Source organism: Anomalospiza imberbis, chromosome 2, assembly GCF_031753505.1.
Source record: "Anomalospiza imberbis isolate Cuckoo-Finch-1a 21T00152 chromosome 2, ASM3175350v1, whole genome shotgun sequence".
Lineage (NCBI taxonomy): Eukaryota > Metazoa > Chordata > Aves > Passeriformes > Viduidae > Anomalospiza > Anomalospiza imberbis.
Genome location: NC_089682.1, coordinates 73,327,128 through 73,351,841, shown reverse-complemented (window position 1 = coordinate 73,351,841; position 24,714 = coordinate 73,327,128). Strand labels below are relative to the sequence as shown.

Genomic DNA, 24,714 nt, shown 5'->3' with positions numbered 1-24,714 from the left:
CAAAACAAATGTCAGCCATCAGCCCTGGCCCTGAGAGCGGTGGCCCTACTGCCCTCCCCACACCAGACACATTTGAGAGCCCACAGGAGGGGGAACAGCCACAAGGATAATGTTTTAAAGGCTAAAACTGAAATTACAGGGAAAATTGTGCAGGTGTAACCCTCCATCCCATGAGGTGAGCAGAGAGTTTCTTTGGGGTGTGATCCCCACCATCCTGCCCTGGCTCTGGACAGTGGTGCTTTTAAAATGAATTTTACCTTATTTATATTTTTATATATAACCAGCTTTGGAGTTCTGATGATTATAAAAGATTGGGTTATGAGGAAGCACACAATATTTCTAAGAAGGAAGAACAAACACCTATAGTAACCCAAGAGAGACACCAAGGCAAGCAGTGTGCTGGGTTCCTCATGATAATGCCCAGGTGCTGAGCACAAGCTTTACATATTGGTGATGGGCACGTGCTAGGTCTCAGCCAGCCAACTGCACCAGGATCCCACAGTTTTAGAGAATTTCATCGCTGAAATAATGGTAAGAAACTCCTGTGGTGTTTTCCCTGAACAGTCTGATTCAGACCATACTTCTCAAAAGCTTAAAATAGCTTTTGTTGGTGTCTTTGAGATTTGTAATCAAATTAGTTTTGCACTAATTCTCAAAACGGCTTCTGGTGCCAGGAAAGCAACTTCAGTGCAATCTTCCAAAGGCAGCGAAGCAGCAAATTGCTTAGCAAGAGGACGTGCAAGGCTAGCAGATTTTGGCTTAATCTCACCCACTTCTCATCAAAATGGCTGTTTTTGAGTGACAAAATAGACACAGTGGAGCTGCATCCATCAGGGAGGGAAAAACCAATTTCATCAGGCAGCAGCAATAATTTACTAGTCCATCTCCTCAAAATGGATCATCCAAATCATTGGGAAACAAACCTATGAACATTTTTTTCTTAGTTCTAGGTGGTAAATGTCCCATTAGCTTTTTCCTGTTAACACTGAGTCATTTCTTTGCAGCCACCTGGCAGGACTAAGACATGGGTATGCATCAGTGAAGGGACTGCAAAAAGATGGAGTTGTGCAACCACATGAACCAGCACCTGAATGCAGACATCCAGCGCCAGCTCTTGCTGCTTAGCTTGTTGCTTTCCACCCATCTAAAGTCCAGTCTTGCAGCCTCCCTTCATGGCTGAGGCATTGCATTACAAAACCCACAAAGTGCAGAAACTAGACTTTGGAATTTAAAGTTTTCATGGAAAAACCAGGAGGAAATGCTACAAGCAAGACAAATGATGCTACCATGACCTCTCTTTTTATTGCCAGTGTGAGAACCACAACTCCTCAGTTCTCTTTGGCCTGTCTGGTAGCAGTGAAAGGTACCACACAGTCAAGATCTGGCAGAGAAAACAGTGTAACACGCACAGTCTGGTTGCTTTGGATAAGATTTAACATAAGCTGGTTGCGAAAGAATGGGTCTTGCAGGCACAACATTTCTTGGAAAGCTTCAGGAGGTGGAGTGTCATTGGAGGGTGGGACCACTGGAGAGGGCAGGAGTCCCACAAGCCTGGAAAGACCACCCTGTCCATCTCTGTGTGGTGCCCTCCTGATGATAAAGAGTCACTGGTGTTCTTCTAATACAGCTTCTGACCCAGAAAAAAAGCTCATGGCAGCAGTCTAAGGAGTGCCTGTCCTGGACAGGTGGCTGCAGGCAGCACAGCTGGAGGCATCTCCTATCACACTTCCCTGCAGCAGGACCAGCTGTTCTTGCCTCCTAAGATCAGCTTCCAAGCCAGAGGAATAAGTAATGATTGCTAGAAGAGTGGAAGTAAACAGTAAAGAAACAGACAGGAACCTCCTTATTTTTGTGGCCATTTTCTCTGAATTTTTGAGTGCTGGGCTCAGCAATTGTATTTTATTTATTCCCTGTGGATTTGCCTTTATTGAGACCAGGGCCCAGCTTGTGTTTGCCAGGCTGTGGCTGCTCTTGGGGTACCTCTGTTGGCACTAACGCAGCTTGCTTAAACATGACACTATATGTAGCAAAGCATATGTAGTTTGCAGCATGTGGCTCATCCTCCTGGGACACCTATTTTCCCATTCAAAGCTACCAATACCATCCAAATCTTCTACATTTAGGATTCCCTAGGATATCACCTTCCTGCAAGAGAGTGATTTAAGCATCTACTGACCAGCAGCTATGATAGCAGTAAGATGTATGGGATCCATATGTGCGTGGCAATCTTACCTGATGCCAAACCAGGGGAGGATGCAACTCCATGTGAACCTACACACTCTTTCCAAGACCACCTTCTCCCAGCACGAGGCTGAGATGGCACACAGGCATCTCATCCTCCACCTGAATTTTCCTTCTCTGCTTATTTCTACCTCTTCACAGCTCTTCTGAAGACTCTGTTGCCATCAGCCTGCTCCTGCCAAAACACTGCCTCCCTGACACGTGTTGTGAGCCAAGGGCTGTGTTTGTTTAACAGCTTTACAACGTTGAGAGGCCAACAGCTTAACAGCCATAAAATGCTGCTTTGCAGCACAAACTTCCAGCTGTGCGGTCCTTTGCTGGCATCAGGTTCCTTCACAGTTAAATTATGGCTGCCAAAAGCCCTTAATATCACTGAGAAATATTTTGACACTTGGCAAGTACTTCTTTTAAAGACTTGTTTGTTAAAAAAAAGTGCCCATCATGCTCCTACTGCGATGTGAATCTTCCCTGAGCACTGAGAACCGTGGCTGCTGCTCAGTTTTTTTCCACCTCAATAGTGCAGTGGCAAAGTTAAAGTTTACAAAATGGAGCTCTTTCCAGTTGGATGCCACTTGGAGCTGAATATTTTATGCAGAGCTGGGTTGGCAGAGGTGAGGCAGTGCTGCTGGGTTCACTGGCTGAGTGTACCTAGTAAGGATGTTTGGGGAGGTTTAGGCAGTGGTTGTGACCCTTCCTGTTCCATCTGCTGGGTGAGGAACCAGAAGAGCCAAACCAAACAGGTGGCTGCTCTTGAGCAACTGAGATGCCACCATGGGTGGTAGGAGATATCATCCCATTGCTCCAGGAGTGAGGTCCCTCATGTCCCCTGTGACTGTCCTGAGGGTGCAATGCTGTGACAGAGCTTGTGGCATCAGGGTATAGAGCTCAGAGAATCTGGGGCCTCCAAGTGCCTAATAATCCAAATGCTTTGACTGATAGCCCAAAGAGAGTCTTTATTAACTATGGTTATAGTGAGGGACATTCAGACAGCACCTTTCTCTCTGCTCCCCTGTTCTCTGCAAAGTGAACACAGAGATCCAGCCTATATGCTGTTCCAGAAAAAAAGAAAAGAGGTGAGGAAAATAATAATTTACATGTCAGTAAAGCCAGGTATCCATCCCAGGGGAACGTGCCAAGTGCCACAATCATGAGAAGGAAGTAAATAGTGACAACATGGAGAGATGGCTCTTGGTGGGGCCTGTAGGAGTGGCCAACCCAGTATTATCTTAACTTCGAAGTGAGGAGTTTGAAACAGTCAGAGACTGTTAGCTTTGGGTTGAAAGGGATGTTCTTTCAATTGGGATCAACTTCTGAGCCGCATCTCTCTAATCTGAAATACTAATATTTTTACCACCACACCCTTAGAGCACAAATAGAGAGAGAAGAGAAGAGAAGAGAAGAGAAGAGAAGAGAAGAGAAGAGAAGAGTACCTGTATATTTCCCAGGAAATTTCTCTGTCCTGTTCCTTCTCCCCCACACACCAACTTCATGACCACCAGCACTGTACACCAGCAGTGTGAAATAAACCTTCTAAAATCTGACCTGACACAAATCACAGGACCTAATCCAAGCTGGCAGGCATGATGAGTGACCTAGCCATGACATCAGACAAATTTCTCACACCAAGATGAAGATGGGAACTGAGTGATTCAAGCAGGAAACTCCACAGCAGGGCAAACAGGTGCTTGTGTCCCAGATTTTCCCAGAACCAGAGAGGCCCTGGGTGCAGGATGGCTCCTGTCATTGCCTCTGCGGCCACCAGCTGCCAATGGGGGTGCCACCATATCCCCAGAAAGCAAGAAGTCTGTCTCAGCCAAACAGTTTTCACTCTGCAGTGCAGATTAGTCTTGCACCCAATTGAGCACATTCTCCCTCTGGCTCCTTTCACATCTGGTGTGGCAGAGAGGAGTTCACACTTCAGGAGCCCGTGAGAAAGACCACAACACCTGGAAAGGTCTCACTGTTCTTCCCATTCACTGTGTCACCCTGATGTCCCCTCCAGGCTGCCACCACTTTAGCCATCCTGTCAAGATCACCCCTGGGAAAGGGGGATAGAGATGACGGGGCTATGTCGAGAGCATGTTTCGGGTAGCTTGGGTCCTTCAGTGGTGTACTGTTTTTGCTATCTGCAACAATTACAGCTGTTGGACTCTGTAACCCAGCACTGGGGCAGATCCTGTCCTACCCACCCCTCCCCACAGCCCTGTAGCAGGAACACAGTCCCCTATTGTGCCTGGTGCTACCAGCATCAGCGAGTGAAGCCCCATAGAGGAGGATTGTAGAATAACCTACTGGTGACCTGTATAATAATGTTGTCTTCCTCTGTGTCCCTGGGGGCTTTTTATCTCATCTGATGGACAGGAGGATGCTAGTTTTATTATTCATGCAAGAACACCTCTTCCCTCCCTGTTTAAGTGTTAACTCAAAGGAAATGTGGCTTGGAAGCAGAATTGTAAGCAGCAAGGAAGCCCCCTCTGTCTGCACAGGTAACGTTTGTGCTCACTGATTGCCCTCACACAGTCCCAGTGTCCCCAGTTCCCAGGGCAAACAGGAGCCCCCTGAGCCCCGCTCCCCCCTTCCAGATCCCCCCACGGCTCTCCTTGCCCACTGCTGGCTCACAGCACCTTTCCATTTGATGCTGGGAACAGACAGGTCCCAGCCCTGCTCCTCGCACCCTTCAAAGGGATGGAGGCTGTTCCCTGCTAATCACACTCCAGCTGCGGCCGAGCTCACGGTGGGTTCATTACCAGCCCTGCTTTGGGGGAGCCGTGATTGGCAGCGCTAATAACACCACGCTGCAGCTGCAAGACCCTGCGGGGCACAGGAAACCTTGCTGGGGTACAAAGAGCCTCTTCCTTGCTGAGGAATAGAGGGAAGGTGATGCAAAAAAAACCCAACCCAGTGCATATCTTAGGTTGTCAAACTGACCTACCATCCCAGGATTTTTTTACCCATTCCTGGAGGTGTAATTAGGCTTCAGAGCAAATGCAGAATCACTACATGTGACATCCACCCAAGGGCAACAGAGCCAGCAGGAGACGTCCTGCACAGAGCATCACTCATGGCTGGGTGAGAGAGGGGGTTTCAAGGAGGTGAGGCACAAACACAGGCTAACGCCTATTTATTTGTAAGGTCATTTAAAAATACATAAGCTTCATCAACAGCTCCTGCCATCAGAGATGTCTGCTACCAGGGAAGGAAGGGTGTGGGATGGCTTGGAGCTACAGGTACACTGGTGTGAGCTGGAGGACCCGCTCCCCACCTCTGCCCTCTGTGAATGGGACGAGCAACACAGCAGTGACACAATGTGGAAAACATTTCCCTTCATATTTATTTTACGGGAGTTCTCCGTTTGGAAATATTTCAGTAGCTTTGTGCTGCATGGTCAATCTTAGGAAAATAAAGATTTCTCTCTGGGACGTGAGGGCACTGACAGCATTTCTGATAGGATGCTGGAGTGCCGGATTAAGGATGGGATGGAAAAACAAAATACCAAATAGTGAGGCTGTACTTACTCCACCAGACAAGCTGTGACTGTGTAAGAATGTAGGACATGGGAAACTCTGGGAGGTCCAGGAGTGCTCCTGCCTGGAGGGTGTAGAAAGGATGGACCCAACTCTCCTGGGAGAAGCATGGGGATAGCATGAGACGTGACAGAAAAGTCTCATTAGATGTAAGGAAAAGGCTTCACAGTGAGGGGCAGAACAACAAAAAACCCAGATGGAGTGGGTGATGTCCATCTTTGGAGATGGTCAGAACCCGCCTGGACAAGACCAGGAGTAACATGATTTAACTCCAGACTTGGCCCTAACTTCAAGCTAGACCTGCCTTGAGTGGGAGTTGGTTCAGAGACCTCCAAATCTAAATTACTCTTCCATAGTCAGGTCCACTCACAGGGAAGAGTGTTGAACTTGTCATATGGAGACCTGATGAGGCCATTCAGACTCTGAGTCCTGATGTAGTGCAGCCACCCATCGCACATTCACCCACAGCATTTAGCATGGGAATGGGCAGCACTGGCATTTTTCAGCTCTCATTGACTAAAGCAACCTTTTCTGGGTAATTCCTTCTGCTGAAAGCTGGACGGCAGCATCCTTACAAGAGGGAAGGTGCTAGGAAAGCAAGGGGTTCACAGGAAGAACCTGGAGTCCAGCTCTTGTCTCGGGGCTGGCTGTGAGTGGTCCATGCACAGAGCCTCCAGTGCATTCCTGCTGTTGCGCATGGATTTTGTTATCTGGAATTATTTCCTGCTATTAAGCTCTGTTCTGTACTCCACTCTGTTATTCCTTGCTGAAATCTCTCCCACCGCCCTGCCGTGGCACATCCTTTGTGGGGCACTGAAGCAGCACCAGAGGAGGTACAGGCAGGTGAGTGCATGTGGCATAGACAGAGCCAGCAGCTCCCTGGAAATCTACAGGATACCCAGGCTTGCACTTTGTGGCCTCTTGGAAGGCTGACAGAACACAGGGCTGCAACAACCAAACAGGATGTTCCAGCAGCCTATGATGTGATATTTCACTTGTCATACATGTACAGCCATACATATTTTTTACGTGATGCACATCAAGGCTGCTGCTCTCCAGGTCTGTTTGCAAAAACCCAGCTGCCACCACTGGCTACACTCAACCCCACGCTCAAGAGCCGACCAACCCACCAGACCAAGTCAGCCTGTGCCATGTGAGCACACCAAGAGCAAGAGCAGAGTTTAGTTTGCTTTTTCAACTTTGGATTTCTGGAAGCAAAAGCAAACTGCTCAGAGATTTTTCTTCCCTCCCGAGACTCTGGTATCAGTCTCTGATAAGAGCTTTCCCGGCCATTACACAAGTAGGGCTGGACATGGGAACGCAGCATGAACAAATGACTTGGAGCAAAGCATTTTGATAACTGAGTTTTTCTAGCTTTCTGGCCTCTGCAAGAGCAAAATAAATTCCACAGCACTGTCAGCAATTTCCCTTCCCTCAGCCCTAGCTTTGGGCTACCTTGAATTCCTACCCTCGTTGCCCAGAGAAGCTGTGCATGCCCCATCCCTGGAAGTGTTCCAGGTCAGGCTGGATGGGGCTTAGAGCAACCTGGTCTAGTGAAGGCAGGTTCTATGAATTCTATGATTCTATGAACAGGGATCTGCTCCAAAAACACCCATTCTGTGCTGGCAGGAGCCACAGTTTCTGCCCCAGGCTTCTTTGGCAAATGTACACCAGCCTCTGCTCAGGAAAGCCTCATTGCACAGATGAGTCATCCCATGAATGCCCAGTGACAGTCACCCCAGGACAGAGCATCATGAGACAAAACAGCACTGCACATGACTCCTCTGCCTTCTCCTGGAGGTTGTGGCTGCTCTCCCACCCTGTGTCACCCAGAGGGAGACAGGGAAGGGGCTGCTATCTATTCCCTATCAGTGAACCCTTTTCAAGCTCTAAACACTGTTTGTGTTTCAAAGCAAGGCTGAATTAAAGTGGTTTTGAACAAAGAAAAGATTTTGAAAAAGCCAATTTGAGATTTAGTTTTAATCAGTTGGAGATATACAGCCATGTCAGGTCTAGCAGTGACTCCCGTAATTAAACTGCTCTGCCCTCAATCTCTCAGGTGAAGGCAGATGGAAATACAGATGGACTTAAAACTGGATATCAGGAATGAGAGGTGTGTCAGTATGCTTTCCCCTTCCCTTGGCATGCCACTTCCTTTGCTTAAAGGCTGCAGAAAAAGTGCCTTACAAGGTGATACTGAGACTCTTCTGAGTTTAACAGGCTCTATGCACAGCAAAAACCACCCCCCACTTTGGTTTGATAGGATGAGCTGGAGATACCATGGGGGTGAAGCTGATTGTAAAGTGTGAGGGTGTTTTTCCTGTCATCTAAAGGAGTCTGGCTTGTAGCAGGATATTTGGGATAGGCTTGCCTTTCCAGGGATGATTTCTAATTTTAGAAAAGCTCTGAGGCTTGTTAATTTTCAGCCACCTTAATGAGCTGTCGCATCGTCTGTAACCACTTACGGCTCAGCTAACCTCTGCAATGGGAGAAATTAGCCTGATTTGGCTCATGTTGAACTCACAATCTGCTAGACAACCCTTTGCACCTCCTCATGGTAGCTGTCTGGGTGGCACAGCCAACAACACATTTGCTGGCACAAAGTGGGCAACAAGGAAGATCAAAGGGCTGTAATGGCTTCTCTGCAAGGAACTAGTGAGACAGATCTGGAATAGGGTCAGCATAGGAGAGATGCTGAGGAAACCATCAGTGGCAGGGTGAAGATGATGGAGATGACCTTCTCACTCTCACCTAAGACAAGAATGACAGGATATCATAGGAAAGTAACAGGACCCAGGCTTGGGGCACACAAAATGAGACTTCCCTTTGGACAACACAGTAATGACCTTGCTGAAGGGTGCTCAGGAGGATTCAAGTTTAGCTGGCCTCAACTGGAGACTGAGCAAGAACACAGAAACAAAATCCCCCCAAGGTTGCCGAGTGCCACCATGTGTGATGATGGATGTCTGTAATGAAAACTGTTAACAACAGGGAAAATACTATGAGGAGGAGGAGAAGGGAGTCTTGCCAGCCTAGATGCTGGCTCACTGACCACTGTGCAACATTCCACATTAAAAGGATTTGGGAGTGACCCTCTATGGATGTTCAAATGTGCCAGGCTTGGAAGGGCAAGGGAGGCAACATTGTTCACACCAACCCTCACGGCAGAGCTCAACCTTCGTGGCTTCACATGGTGCCTTTGCTTTGCTCTGGGAAACGTGGGTGTTTCCCTTTTGGCAAGACAGAGAAGCAGGAGGCTGTGAAGCCAAACACATTAAATGTGGGCAAAAACGAGAAAAGGAGCCAAAAGCTGCCATGAGAAAGACAGCTCTGTGGAGATCAGCACCAACGGCACTCATCCGTCAGCTGGATTCTCATAGTTTAGTTGATTTTAGGGCCTCAGGTTCATTCCTGCAGCTTGAAAGGGCACCCAAATGAGTGGATTCCTTGGTGCTTCATAACATGTAAGCTCGTGTGAAAGCCTTTCCTTAATTAAAAATGATTTCTCTCCTCTTCCAGCTCACCCTTTTGGATGAAACTCATGGAGACGTAATTATCTCATCCTTCTGTCAAGCCCCTCTGAAACCTGCTGGGGGGTTCACTGGTTCCCAGGAGACATTCACAGAAAGCACATGCACACACAGACACTCCCTGAGGCTCTCCCTCAGCCCTGCCCACTGCTCTGCTGACAGGCACTGTGCTCAGGCAGTCGAGGTAGTGGGTTGGAGGGCAGTGGGGGATAATTCAAGGTACACATGAGGACAACCCTAAATCTGCACCAACAGGTCCAGATCTTACCTGTCACACAGCTGGTTGAGGGTGGCCAGCTAAAATATGTAGATTGCTGGTTTCAAGCTTGCTACAGTGAGGTAAATCATTCCAGATGTGCCCAATAGCCAAAACATCTGTCAGTGACAACACTTAGTTGGGGTCTGTGTTGAGTCCTCACAACACTTCCAGTTCCACAACCTGGTGCCTACAAAAGGAAATTTTCTCCAAGTTCCCCCATACCTGTGAGAATCACAGATTCAGGCAGTTCAGAACTCCTAAGGTCCCTTTCAACCTGAATTGTTTTGACTATAAACTGATTTCTTTTATATCACAGGCTTTTAATTAAATGCACATTTATGCCCATATGGACACCATTAACCGTTCATTTGTCTTCATAATTAGCCACCACCTCCAGAAAGAAAAAAACAAGCAGGGGGTTGCTTCCAATCTGTCACTTTGTGGGTTTGACATCTTGCAAGGGGCTCTCATGATGCTCTTTTCCACTAGACTGGAGCTCTCTTAGCATGTTCACAGAAAGAAAATATCACAATCACCTGGCTATTCCAACCCCTCATCTCTCCTTGGAAACTAACCAGCTGCCAGTCTACAAATTTCTGTGCTAAACACCATTTCTGCAATACTGTCATGTTTCCTTTCTTCCTCTTCAGCGTCAACATTAGCAGCCAGCTACTCCAACACATTTTGCTGTAGCTGCACATACGGAAAAATAAATGCACCTCCTACCCCTTCATTTAGACATCAAAGGTCACTATAGCTCTTTCTGCCACAGCCTCAACTCACATCAGGAGCTGCTCACGCAGTTTCTTTCTACCAAACCCAGAAAACCCTGCATTTGGTGATTCACTGCCCCTTTCTGTAGGAACAATCTTATTTCTTCCTCCTTTGATGTTCAATTTTGCATTGGGCTGTCCTCTAACATATTTTTTTCAAATGTGCTTTGCTTGCCAAGTGATCCAGACTGCCCTGTCTGATGAATTTGTCTTCAACATTTACCATTTCATTACCCTTTGTGCCACTGGCAGCTTCTCCCCACAGGAACCATTAGATCTGCTTCACTTAGGGAAATGATGTGACTTAGTATTAATCCCTGAAAAACGGCATGAAGAAGAGCCCCATTTGTGGGTGACATCTTCCTGGGATCTGCCAGGTTTTAATTCACTTGCCAAGTGTTTGGGGCTGTATGGACTAAGCCCTCATTACCCGACAGCTCGCCTGACATTGGCAGACCTGTGGGCTCCATGACTTGGCCTAGGATTGATTCTGGGCATTGACCTACTGCTGCCTAGGGAGTCCCTTCTGAATGTTTCTTCTGCCCTCTGGATTGGAAGTGACTCCCTTAATCAGGATTGACCTTATCTGTTTCTCCCCATATCTGGAAAGCTGTTGTCTTCTTTTTTCATGTTTTGGTGGAAAGGTGAGAAGACCACTGCTTCCTGGACCTCCATGTGCTTTTCATACTGCTCTGCTCATCTCTTCCTCAAATACCAGATTTTCAAACCTCTCCATGGCCCTTCAGTGATGGCAATCCCTATGAAAATCAAGGGAAGATGGCCATTGACAGTTTTGGTTGCAGCAGAAGGCTTTAGCAGAGGCAGTCTCCAGAGAACATCCACAAAGAGTCTGGAAGAGAGCAAGGAAAGCCCTTGGCTCCCTTGCAGGAGGAAAGACCTTCCCCAAAAGGTAGCACCTCAAAGGCAGACGGTCAGGGTTTAACAGGTGCTGCAAGAGCAGATGACTGGGCATTGGCAGAGTCTCTCACCTGATTAACCACATGTCTGCCCCAGCCTTTGCCTTTTGCCAGCAAACAAAGCCCAGGGAAGATATTCCTGAGCTCATTTACTCTATTTGGCTCTGGGAACTCAAGTGCATAATAGGTCACTTGATAAACAGTAGTACAGTTCAGTCAACATGGACGAGAAGATCAAACGGATGACAAGATGGCCCATTCAAAGACAACCTACTCCTAATGAACGGTCACATCACTATTGTCTTCTAAAAATTGGGGCTTATAGAAGCCCTTGCAATTGTACATTTGGGATGCTAGAGGGTTTCTGGTCGTTCCTGTTTCCAGTCTGACCAACAGCACAGTGAAAACATTAAATACTCTAACTCTGACCTGAAGAATGGCCATGGACCTGGCTGAACAGGGCACTAAAATAACCTTGGATCATGGTGACAGATTGCCTTATTTAATGACTTCTTTAAAATCGAGGAAGCCAAAGGGAAGTAAATCAGCTGAGATGCTGAAAAACACCTCACAACAGTCAAGGATCTACCAGATCAACAGGACTGTTTCATGTGGCTTCTGTGCATTAGCCTTTTTTCCTTAAATTTAAATGATTCCATTAAAAATGGCTTCAGCCAGACACAACTGAGGTAGTCTACTGTTTCTCCTGACTGATCACACAACTCTCTTCATTTTGAAAACCAGCTGGAAGCTCAGCTTGAAGCCCGTATGCCTCAGGCTTCAAAGGAGTGGACAGCAGGGTGGGTACTAATTCCACATTACCAGCACTCCATAGCAGTTCCTCTATCTGCCCATTAATGTGTGCTCAAAAACCGATATAAACACTTGTATCAGTGGGCTGAAACAGGAGTAGCTCTGTTTTGTCCCGACGGCACGGATATGGTCATCGGTGGAGGATGATGCCCACCACCTCTCCCTCCACTGGAATCCCAGCAGCCACTGACCCAGCTGTTGACCCCGTCAATAGCTGAAAAGCCTTTCCAAAAGCAGCAAACCTCTCTCCTTTCATGTATTATTAAAATTCTCACTGGTTAATTTATTAGGGTACTTTGCACTGGGAAAAACGACCTCTTTGTTGACCCACTTAAATATGCTCCACTCCAACACAAAACAGTCAGAAGGGCGAAAGGGAGAGCTGGGCATGTTGTGTGCAGACTGATATCCTTTGTATCAGTGAGACAGCTCCAGGATGGAAGTGCTGGGACTCCCTGGCACGAGAGCAAAGGGCTAGACACAAGCCTTCACAGACCAAACCACAAAGGAAACATTCAGCCCCTACACCAAATGGACACAGCCAGAGAAACAAGACTTCCCGGTCCCACTTCCTAGGCAGTGCTCATCCCTCCCTGACTCTGTGGGTTTGGGAAAGAGACCTTGATTTCTCCCCATGTTGCCTCCTCTAACAACCTAAATGGAAAACATGATGAAGGAGGGTGGATGAACCCATCCACAAGTGGTGGGATTTGCTCATGAGGCATCAAAGGCGCATCCTGGTCATCCTCCAGTCAAAGGTGTCCCGACCTACACCCAGAATCTCCTCTTACCTGCTCCTGTGTTTCTTTAGCAAGAGAATCACTAGATTTGCTCCACAGAAATCCCTTATTCAAAGTAACTTGTTTGGGATGTGGAGGAGCAGAGCACTGCTGAGCAAAAACCAAACTGACAGCGCAAACACCACTCAGCACCAAAAGTAGCCCTGTAAGTGAAACGAGCAGGATTAGCTGTAATTAGGTCTTGTTTTTCCATTAGTGTCATAAAGATAAAGCTGCTCTCCTCCCAGAAAGGCAGCCTGCAAAGTGCTCAGACTCTACAGGACTCTCAGGTTATTAGAGAGGACACAAAAGCTCCATTTGCTTTCATCACTGACAAAGCACTTGGAAGTGCAGTGATGACAAAAAGACACCACAAGGTGCCTTCAAACATGGGTGGATTGGGAGCACCATCCTGTGCCCTGCTCATTGCCCTGACCATCACACCAGATTCCTGCTAGGCAGTACATTAAAGTTTAAATGCTTTTTTGTGGCTCATTCTGATGGGATGCTCTTTATCTTAAGCAAAGGGACTGCCAAATAACTTTGATACTAAGAGAGGAAGCAAAGAAAGGTTCATAAGGACACCTAAAAAGTGAAATTTCACCCCTAAAGAAATGACCTGGAAGAAGGACCTTGGAGATAGGCATGCAACACAATAACCCCTGCTTATTCTTAGTTTCATAAAGCTCATAACATATCCTAGGTGTCAGATGAGCAGAAGTACACAGAATGGGAGTGAACAGAATAAATTACAGGAGAAGGCTGAATGCAAGATTGGGAGGTAGGAGTTTGCAAAATCTGATTCTGCAGCTGCCATTAATCTGTCAAAAACCCCTGGAGAAATGGGGTTTTACCCTGTTGTGCCACCTTTTTCCAAGCATCAAATAAAGACTCAAACTCAGAAGGATGTTTCAAAACAATGACTGAACTGCCATCTGCAAAAATACTTTGGGGGTTGAAAGTGCAGTTGTATGATGGCTGAGGAGTAATTATTCTCCCTGCACCAGTTCTGCAAACCAAGAGGTAGAAAACAGCTCATGGGAACCTGAACCTGCAGCAAAGAGAGGTGGAAAGAGCAGTAACTGATGAGTTTTATTGCAGGATGTGTTAATCATCTCTCTAGACGATGGACTGGGATGGGGGTGGAGGACTTGGCAGCTGGAATTTGAAATGTATTTGTAATGCTAACACACATCTGGGATCCATCCTGGAACAGGAACATCTTGTCTGGACCAGGCAGGCCAGAAGAAAATGTTCTTTGTGGCCAACCTTTATGAAGGACTTGACCTGCTGAGCCAAGTGTGGCCTTCAGAGGTGTCCCTCAAGCAATCTGGAGTCATGGAATACCACAGATACTTTCCAAAGGGAGCATGGACTTTCTCTGAGTGATTTGCTCAGAAGCTGTAAGACTGTCTTGCATGGACTGCCAGGGAAAAACAGGTCCAGCTCTCACTGTGAGTCCTTGTCCCCAAATTCTTTGGAAGGGCTGGCTGAGCTTGGTGATCTGGTGGCTCAGGTCTGTGCACAATGAAGTTGAAAGATATTTTCACCTCTGTTTTAGGGTGCTGCACCTCCATCCTAGCACTGCTCAATTCAAATTTTCCTGCTTATCTGACACACTGGTGTGGCTCTCCCACCAGCATAACCTTCCATATTTCAGTGCAGTTATCCCTGCACAGCAGCGAGCAGGGAACCAACGTGTGGGCATGGGCATGCAGGCATGCCATGATCAGGGATTGCACCTACAGGTGATAAAAGAGTCACTGTGTTCCTGCACAGGCCCCCTGTACCAACTCCTTTGGTACAGCAACATTAATAAAATACGGCACTTCTCTGGCTGTGCTAGAGAATGCATGGAGTATGTGGCTTTCCTGCCCCAACTTGCATAGGCTGTTTGGTTTGGGAAAGAAAGATGGGGAGTCTACACCGGTATCTGATACCTCAGATTCCCTGGCTGGGTGCTTCCAAGGATATGTTTTCCCAAGGATATTCCCCGTGCTCTGCAAGAGTCTGAGGGAAGGCACTCCTTATTACATCACCTCCTGATGTGCAGGGGATCCCATGCTTTGCATTTGCTGTGAACTTCCTGGACGCCCCGTGCATCCCTGCACACCCAGTCCAGCCTGATGCTGCCCCACCAAGCTGCAGCAGCCCTGCTGCACATGGTTTGTGTTGACTTTATGGATGCCCTTTGTGAGCTCAAGTGGTTTCTGCAGCTGTGTAAATAGGAGTGAAGCCCATGATGGATCCCTGACCTGTCTACACGTGGCCTCCTCACCCTCCCACCAGCAAGGATGAGCAATGAAGACCCTGCTGGGTTCTCCACCCTGAGAAAACACTGGAGAACAGTTGTCCTTCACAGCAAGGGTGGGCTCCATGTGTAGCCCTAACAGTCCTGATAACTGCTCTTAGCATCCCAGGATGCAGAAGAATGTCCAGCACCAAGCCAAGGATGTCTCCTTGCTACAGACAGCAAAATCAAGCGAGAGATTATAACAGCAGGAGCATGGAAGAATGGAGACTTGGAAGATCTGCCAGCAGGACCATTATGATTATGTCTAGAGATAACATTTAGCAGGGTTTTTTTTTAATGGGAGAAAGCAGTCCCCACACACACAGGTGAGTTGGGAGAGAAGCTCTGAAGTTCCCCTTAATGCTGCAGGTATTCAGTGAGGTTTGAGTCTGGCAGAGCTCAGTTTCAGATAACTTCACTAAGGAGAAGATAGGAGGGATGAGTCCAAGGAAGGACCATGAGACAGGCATCCACTGACCTCCATAAAGATTGGTCCTGTATTAGTAGTGAACAGGGTGGAGCTGGGTTAAGAGCTGGCCTTGATTAGCTGGTCCCTGGGTTCAGCCAAGGGGCCTTGGGGTCACCTCCTGTCTGCACTTAGTCAAACAAGACCAGGAAGCACCTAGACCCAATGAAACCCAACACTCCTTCTGGCTTCACATGCCACAGGCACCTGGATTTCCTAGTCATCATTTGGTTTTCTTCTAGGATGGCACCTCCTGTATCACCATCAGGTTCAGGTGCCAGGATCCCAGGAAAATATCAATAAACTGCAGGAAATTCAGAGAAGAACAAAGCAAACTATTATCATGGAGCCAGAGAGACTGACTTTCTGAGCTCATGTGTTTAGCTTGGCTTAACGGCAGCTTAGCAGGGGCTTGGCAACTCAACTGTCTGCAAATATTTGAAGGGTGTAAACACCAAGGACAAGAGAGAAATCACTGAGGGAGTTTTACAGAGTAGGCTGAGTAGGAATGTAGGCACTCACTCACCCCCATTGTTAACTGGGGCTTGGGTCTCTCCATGTAAATTTACTGAAGCTCCCTGACCTTACAGCTGCTCTCTAGTCTCTGTAGCACCTGTTGTGTCACAGTGGGACTCAGAGAAGAACACACAACCTTTATATCAGGTTTTATACCTGAGGATGCCAAAAAGGAGAAGGTTCTCAGATGCTGGTGCTCACCAAAGCAAGGGCAAGTGGTATCTAACACCACACAGCCCTGTTCCCAGCAGGTCTTCAGGGTGCTCAACAAGCACACTTCCCCACCTATACCCTGTTTTCTCTTCTATGTTTACCAGTTTCAGATCTAAAGTACAGGGATGGGGGCTGATTTTTAGATGAAGTCTTAGGACAGACATGGCAAGAAATGTTTTGCTGATTCATAATAATTCTGCAATTTTTTTTTTCTGTTTGGTTGGACAAAAACATCCTTTATTTTCCCCTCCAAGCTCCTGAAACAATTAATTTTAGCATTTCATAACTATGTTTGGATTTTTCAGTTCAAAGTTACATTGACTTTCACACTGGAAGGGTTAACACAATTGCTCCAAATCAAAACTTACAGTCAAAGGAAATACTTATTCATCTTTCAAGCTAACTTCTGTGGCTTCACAGACCTGCCAGAGAAACCCCCCAAAACAAGTCACTATGTCTCATAAGGTGACTCCAAACTGTTTGGACAGCCTGCAGTGACGTTGCTAAACCCCAGACGAGGATTTATCCCAGTAGGCACAAAAAAATTGCTTACGGAAGGGAAGATTCAAATTTAGAGTGGCTGCCTATCTATAAATAGTCTGCAGAACTAAAATACATTCCAGTTTGGCTGGAAATGCCTTTTTGCCTTGTACTCATAAACACTCCTGCCTTTTATAGTTGAAGCAAATATTTGGTTTCTATAGTTATAACAGTGAGTACCCAGTGGTCTTTATTTTTAATCTTCACAGTGTTTGCCTGAAAAGCAGGGTAGTGGTTTGTGGGGACCCTGGAGGAGTCTGGACCACAGGTGCATCATTAAAAATAAACCTGTGAACAACACAAAAAGCCCTCCCCAAAGTATCCAAATGCAGAGAGGTTTGCTAGTAAACAGCACTTGGCTTTTAGATGTGGCTCTAAGTGCGCTGAGAGTGAAAAAGGCCAAGGATCTGGTGATTGCTAATATAATAATGAGGCTCTGTCCTACTAATCTGATGTTCTCAAAGCACTTTGCAAGCATTAATCATCCTCCCAGCAGGGCACGGTGGAGATCATCACTCCAAGCACGTTACAGGGCCCAGGGTGGATGGGGGGGAGCCGTGTATGGTCTGAAAGATTGCGGATGTCCAAGGAGAGGGCAGTCTGCATTGCTTTATGGATATATATATATTCCAAAAGCCACGGCCACCTCCCTGAAACTTGCCTTCAAAGGGGCCTATTTATCTCTCTGACACCAATACACATGAAAGCCCTGTTATTCAGCGCTTAATAAATCAAACACCCATCCACCACCATTACTGATGGAAGGAAAAGGAAATTAAAGGTGACCTGCTTGGCTAGGAGATCACAGGATGCTTCCCCATCCACTTAGAATAATTTAAGGTGATTAAATCCTGCCTGTAACAACTAAACAGGTTTCACTTATTTTCACATCCCAGCTTGGAAAGGATTCCAGGGAGGGATACTGGGCTTCCCAAGGGAGGCCTGGAGATGACAGTGAAAACCCAATGCCTCTATCCCTCCAAGCAGTGAGCTTGCAAACTGAGACTTGTCCATGGGCAGTGCTTTTCCTGGAAAACACCTGAATTCAGCTTCTTTGCAAATCCACAGCTATTTCACTTAACACTCCTGAATTTATTATCAGGCTGGACATGCCAAGAGGATGATGGGGCAGGAAGGGTGAAAGGTGAGTAAGCCCAGTCTCACTTTTAGCAAGGCTGAGCTCCCACTGGCCAGCTAGAGACCTGTTTCCCCTGCTCATGCTCAGGAATGAGGGCTACCTTCATGCCTCATCCTATATTGTCATCCATCAGGAGAAGAGACTCACACTTGCTGAACTCTGCCTGGCATACTCCTGTGCCTGTTTCTGATGGGCTGATGGATGTCAATGTGTCAGACAGCTGTGTGAAGCTGCATCCACCTGGGACAATTCCCCATTTCAGCTCTTCTACCCAGCTACAGAAAGACATGGGAAAGGTGCATGGCCAAAAAAAAAAAAAAAAGCATCTGGAATCACAGGGATTTACTACGAGAAGGAGAATCTTTTAAATTGCACCAAAGGGGCAAGTTTCTGCATTACTCATCCATTCCTGACCTCTTGCTTTATTAGGGAAAGAGAAATGTTGAATTATCCCAGGCCATGGCTGTCCTCACAGTGCTGGATGTGAAGAATGGATAACAATGGGGGTTAATAGCCAGTACAAGACCCAGCTTGTGGCAAGGTGCTAAAGAGAACCCAGCACATCCACAAATGGCAGTCGAGGAGCTACTGCTCCTGCCCTTAAATTCATCAGGAATGAACATGGATGCTCAGGTGAGAGTAAAACCCTTTCCACGGCTTTTTGTTACTCACACAGTGTTCTGGGAGTTCAAGCAGCATTTTTTACCTCAGCAGAGGGAGTCCAGAAATTCCCACCACCCTGCATCGTGCCAGACCTTAGCTCTTGCTTAAAGGCAGAGCTGCTGGAAGAACCTCATTGCCCTGCTGTGGGCAGGCTGCCTGCTGGCCACAGCAAGACATCTCCAAAGGAACTATGACAGCAGTGCATGGACCTGTTGGATTCCTAGAGCCGGGCTTTCAACTCTCAGCAGTTGCTGCTGCCTTAATTTACCAAAATTAAGGTGCCACAGAGATGCTTTCTTAAAACAAAGAGGCAGTACCAGGTTCACCAGGGTGCTGTTGTGCAGCCTAGGACACTTGTGCTCCCAGGACTCTCTGCAGAGATGCCACCCCCTCCATGATGGCACAGAGTTTTGAAACCCTCTGAACATTGTGATTTGCCTCAGGAGCTGATGAGGCTCCAACACTTGCTCCTTAGCATGCCGCTACCTGCAAACAGCACGTCTTTGGCACCTCATCCCTCCCTCCTCTCCTCCACAGCATTAAAATGCCCCACACTTGCTGTGTCACTGACTTCCAAACCTGTGGCCACTCCGCAATATTGATATTCTTGTATTTACCATTGGCCATCTCAGAGCTGTGTGGAAAAGACCTACAGTAAACTGCTTCCGTGATTTAACGACCCCCTTGGATTCCCAATGCATTTCCAAGCAGTGCTGGGAAAGCTGAACATCACTGCATCAATCCAGGGCTGCTGTTTCAGAACCAAACCCTGAATCCCATCCCTGACTGAGAAAACCCCAGTTTGTATCAGCTGTAAAACCTGATGTGTTTTGGGGTGCTGGGGGTGGGGGGCATAAGATGGCTTTTTGCTTGGCCCAATGGCTATCAGTGGCTCCAGGAATCCATGTTCCTGGCATGGGAGACAGTTCTTGCATTACAGTGGAAGAGATTTTGCCCTCTGTAGGCTCACAGAAATGCAGAGCGGTTCTAGGATGGTACACTAATCCCATTTGGGACTACAAAGCAAGACATATGGCCAGTGTTTGTGACATGCAACAAACCCCATTTCAAACCCATTTCTTGTAAAAATTTCCCTGTTCACCTCCTATGACCTCTCAGAGCATCACCCTGATTGTACAAAGCTGTCTTTTCCCACTCCGCATGTCTCAGCACCCCTGTGTGCTCCCTAAGCAGGTTCCTACAGCAGCAGGGAAGCTCCTCCAGGGAGTCTTGGAGTTATTTGGGCAAGAAGATAAAAATACCAATGACTACAATCATTACTTCATCACGTGGCACCATGCAGAGCATGCGGATACCATCCAAGTTTATACAAGAAGAGCACATAGGAACTGCACCCCAGGAAGATCTGTGTGTGTTTGCTATGCACAGCCCCATAGGATGAATAAAATGCTTGTGGCATTGCTGATTAAGTCTGGGTGAAAAGCTTGTCTAGGATGCCATACATAAGAAAGAACTGATGGGCTTTTTTCAGAATAAGACTTTTCTGGAGTCTTCAGGTCAGGTCCTGCAACCACTCACTACATGTCCCAGTCTCTCATATGTTCAAGCGTTTTATGCAATTTGAGGAAATTTAAGGAAATAGATTTTCTCTCTTCTTTTTTTTTTTTTTTACTTTTTCAAGAAAGGAATCATTTAACTTAAGAAGTTTAAAGTGAAACTAGGAGGATGTGACTGCTCTCAGAGAACTCTGGAACCTGGGATGGGGGAGGGGAGGGGCAACAGGATAGCAATGCCCTAATGAAGGGCTTGAAACAACAGGAACAAGATGTAGGTTTTTATATAGAATAAGGTGTGATTTCAACAGCCGAACCTCCTTCAGCCTGGCCCAAGCCATCACTGCAGCAGAAGTACAGATTCAGGGCTCAATCCTCATGTCAGACATTCAGGTGAACATACAGACAGCCTCCACTGGTTTTAAGCTCTCTTGATTTACATCTCTGAGAGGCTGCAAGAACTACCACAGCCATCAAAAGCTGCAGCCCCTTGGCATTCCTCCACGTGCCACAACTTCCCTGCAACTTGGCTCAGCCCTAAGTGCTGAATACAAGAAAACTGTGGCTTGACAGCAGCAATCTCCCATCTGCCAACCAGATAAATTCCCTTGGTTTTCCAGAGGAAGATCTGAAAACCTGCTCAGATATGGGAGGTTTTGGCTTGGGGATGCTGAACACTCAGTGCTCTCAGTATGTCTCCCCAAGGACCACCTGGGATCTACTAGCCTGGGTCATGGCCAAAGGCCCTCCAGCCTCTTTGTTATCCCCAAAGTGGAGCTGGCAAAGCATGTCCCAGGGAAAGGTGCAGAAATCCCTAAAACTTTGAAATAGCTTGATTGTGGGAAGAGCATCCCCCTAATCCAGGCAGCACAGGACACGTACAGCACGCAGGGCTTAGCAACCCCCTAACTGCAGCTGTGGCTGATGTGGAGAAACGGATCAGATAACAGTGCTCCCAACGCTTTTTGTCTATTATTTTAATGCCATTAAAAAGTGGATAATCTCCTCCTCCATAAAAGCATTGGCTTCCTCTGGGAGCCTTTTGGCTGCTCTGTTGAGCCAGAGCAATCCGAAGGCTGGCTCTGCATCGAACCGGGAGATAGCAACAAAAGTTGTCACAAAATGTAACATTTTGGAAACTGAACCTGGGATCTTCAGAGATGGGGCTGAGCTGCAGCAATGGAGCTGTGCCCCTAGAAAGCTGTGAGTCACATAGTAAAATGTGGTGACCTCTCTGGTGCTGGTCCCATGCAACCCCAGCAGGAAGGACATAGAAGTAATTTTCTTCTCCTCTTGTTTTTCTTCTTTTTTTATGAGTATTTTAGAAACTTAAGAGCAAATTTTTTACCATTTTACCATATTACTATTTTTCTTTCCTTTGCAAGAAATTCCTACTGCAGCAGATGAAGCTGGGAATCATCCACAGCTCTTTGCCCGCTGTTCTTTTGCCTTTTGTGTTTCTTATTTGCCAGCTCTCTGAGGACATAAAGAGGCTGGTTATAAGAAGAGCCCTTTTGGATGTGCACCAGCCATGGCAGAGACAAGAAGAAAAACTCAGTCCTTGGCTTCTGCACTCAGATCTCACCTTTGCTCCCCTTTCCACGCATGGATTGCAGCAGCAGTAAGACAAGCAGGTATCCAGGTGCTGCCACATAGTCCCACTTGCCCATGCTAGAGCGTCAACACTGTCAAAATCCCAATTATGACACTCCTTCACCTGCTGGTTGCCTTGCCCTACAGCTGACCCAGCACTAGTGCCTGTGGAGTCACACCCTGCTCTCAGATACACAACATCCTCAGACTCTGCGAGACATCCCATCTCATCCTCTTTGTTTCTCACCTCTTGCCAGGCATGTGCGAGAGACACAGGGTTCTCCCCAGCCCTTCCCTTTTGCCAACGCCTCCTTCCTCCATTCCCATTGCCTTCCATGATAGACTTCGGGTATTTTTGGTACTGGGGGAAAGGAGGGAGAAGAAGAACCAGTTCTGCTTTGTTTCAATCCATTGCCACTGAATGAGAAGGAGAGGGCTGCAGTGGATGTGCCCTTGGGAATCGGCTGATCCATCCTCCTATCAAACCTGAGGGTCCCTGTGGAGGAGCTGTCTAGTGAGGCCAGACAGCTCTTGTTATATTTAGGAAGAGCTTCCCCTCCTGTGTTGTCAATTTCATGCAGCAGGAAATCTTTTATTGGATGTTTTATTTTAAAAAAGAGCACAAAACAACAAAAAATCACCTCATTTCCTGGAGTCTTCCTCTCTGCCTCACTTCTTTCTTTCCGTTTTCCCTGTTTTTTAGTTTTTGTTTCTAGGGCATGACACTCAGCAGCTTTCACTCTACATCCAGCTCCAAAACTGGGATGCCAGCATGGATCTCCACTGCACTCACAACTTCTGCATGGAAGCAATCAAATGCCCAGAGCTACTTCTGGCACCTGGAAAACTGCTCCGAGGAGCATCCTCATCTGAGTCCTACTCCAAATACCATTCAGCATGTAAAGCTATCCCACTGATTCTGGCCAGTGTTAGAACTGACCCTTGGGACCCAGCAGGAGCACATGCAGGCTCCTCTTCCACATCCATATGCTCCATCCGGAAACATCAATTCTCTTTCTATAGGAAGGCAGGTTATCCTGGGGCAGAGGAAATGTTTCCTCTTCCTGGCAGGATGTTTGCAGTGAGCCCAGAGTGAGGTATGTATAGAAACCTCCTGATGCAGAGATTTCAGTAAACACCTCCCAGCAAACAGCCTGGACCAATGTTAGTTCTCTTGGAGCAGATGAGAGCCAGCCCCAGGGAAACAGCCAAAGACAATTGTAAAAACTCCATCCTACCCTTGCCAAAACCAGGCAGAGTGTCCCCTACTAACCACACTGATCAATATTTGGAGGGATCCCTATGGGGAGCTCTCCATACATGGGATTCCCTGAATCCAGGGAGATGGTGCCCAGGTCTGGCCAGAAAGGAGTTTTTATTCTCCACTTCCACTGAATTTAGTTCTTGAGTAAGGAAAAGCAAAGTTTGAAATTTTTAAAAAAATAATTTAAATTTTTTTCTACCCCAAAAAAGATTTATCCAGAATTTCCCACCTCAGTCTGTTAGAGATCTCAGCCCTTCATCTGGGTTGATGCATAATGCCTGATGCAAAGCTCCTCAATACAAGTCTCTCTTCCAGGCCCAGGTACCTGGCTTCAGGGTTCAAAGACAAAACTTTTAATAAAATCAGCCCTTAGGAAAATTTTGGGATTTGGGAATTTCAACCCCAAATGTTGCATGAGGTCATTAGCTAAATCAGAGCTTCACCCTTTTGGTATTCAAATCACAGCCTCCAACACTGCTCGTGTGAAGAGATAAAGTGGTGGCTGAGCAGTAAGCTCTTTTGGATGCTGATAAATCCCTCCTTTTAATTGCTTGATGTGATTGTAATTATTTCATTTTCCTCTATTTCCCTCTCATCACGAATCCAATCCCTGTGAGATCCAGCACGGTGCAGCTCTGCCACTCTTTCTCTCTCGGAATCTTTAGGGATGAACACCAGGGAGTCAGAGGGGTAAGCATGAGCTGTCCACACACTTCAACAAGGTTTGATACCTAGTAAACTTGGGCATTTTTGAAATTTTCTGCAACACAAATTAAAAAAATCAATGGATTTTAAAAATGCCAGGGTTTTTTTGTGTGAGTAAACCATGCCTACATCTTGTTGCCCTACCTGTGGGACATGCCTGAGTGGTGCACAGATGGTTTTACCACTAATGATGGGTCAGTCCATCAAGCTTTATTTTGATTTTATGACCTTTACAAAAAAGTCTTGTGTAGCAATGATTAAAATAGCAACTGTCTCCTGTTTGTGCTGCAGTGAAACTGTCTGACATCAACACAGACACACCACTAAGATGGAAAACATCACTCTTCTTAATTCATCACATAAACACTGGTAGCCTGAACTCATCAAGCCAAACTTGGGTCTTGGGCTGACCCGGCCCTTCTGGATCCCTCACCTCACTCCTGCCCAATCATGCAGGAGACCCAGCAGCACATTTTCCCATAGGGATTTGTAGGGCAGGGCTGGGGAGGATGTCTGCAGTTGTGCCAGAAGCCTCACAGACATGGTGTGCTTATTCTCTCTATCTCTTCTTTCTGCTGAACCTGTCCCCAGGGCTGATCCTTGTCATTGTCAGCAGAGAAACTCAGACCCACTACCATGAGCCAAGCCATTCCTCCTGCACAAATGTTGAACCAGTCTCATACGAGCATGGAGCACAGCACAAGGAAATAAGAGTGAATGGTTGGACTGTGGGATGGGATGGAAACTTGCTTTGCTAGCCAAAATTTCCAAAACCTTAATAATTATGATGATGATAATAATAATAAGAATAATAACAGTAGTAATAAAATTTTCAGGCGTCTGATATTCAGAAAGGACCAATCACCTCCCTAAGGAAAACCAGGTACCTCCTTGCACCAACTTGAGACCTGCTACTCCTTCCAGCCACTGGCAGCTAAAAGCTGCAGTTGCCCTACTTGCACTTCTGTTTCTC

The 24,714-nt window shown here is 46.8% G+C and overlaps 1 protein-coding gene across 5 annotated transcripts in view; it reads right to left on the bottom strand.

Annotated features, from left to right (window-relative positions):
- The window catches only part of GAB2 (GRB2 associated binding protein 2), an 86,721-nt gene that overhangs the window by 35,188 nt on the left and 26,819 nt on the right, over window positions 1-24,714 (bottom strand). The gene's annotated exons all lie outside the window — the stretch shown is intronic.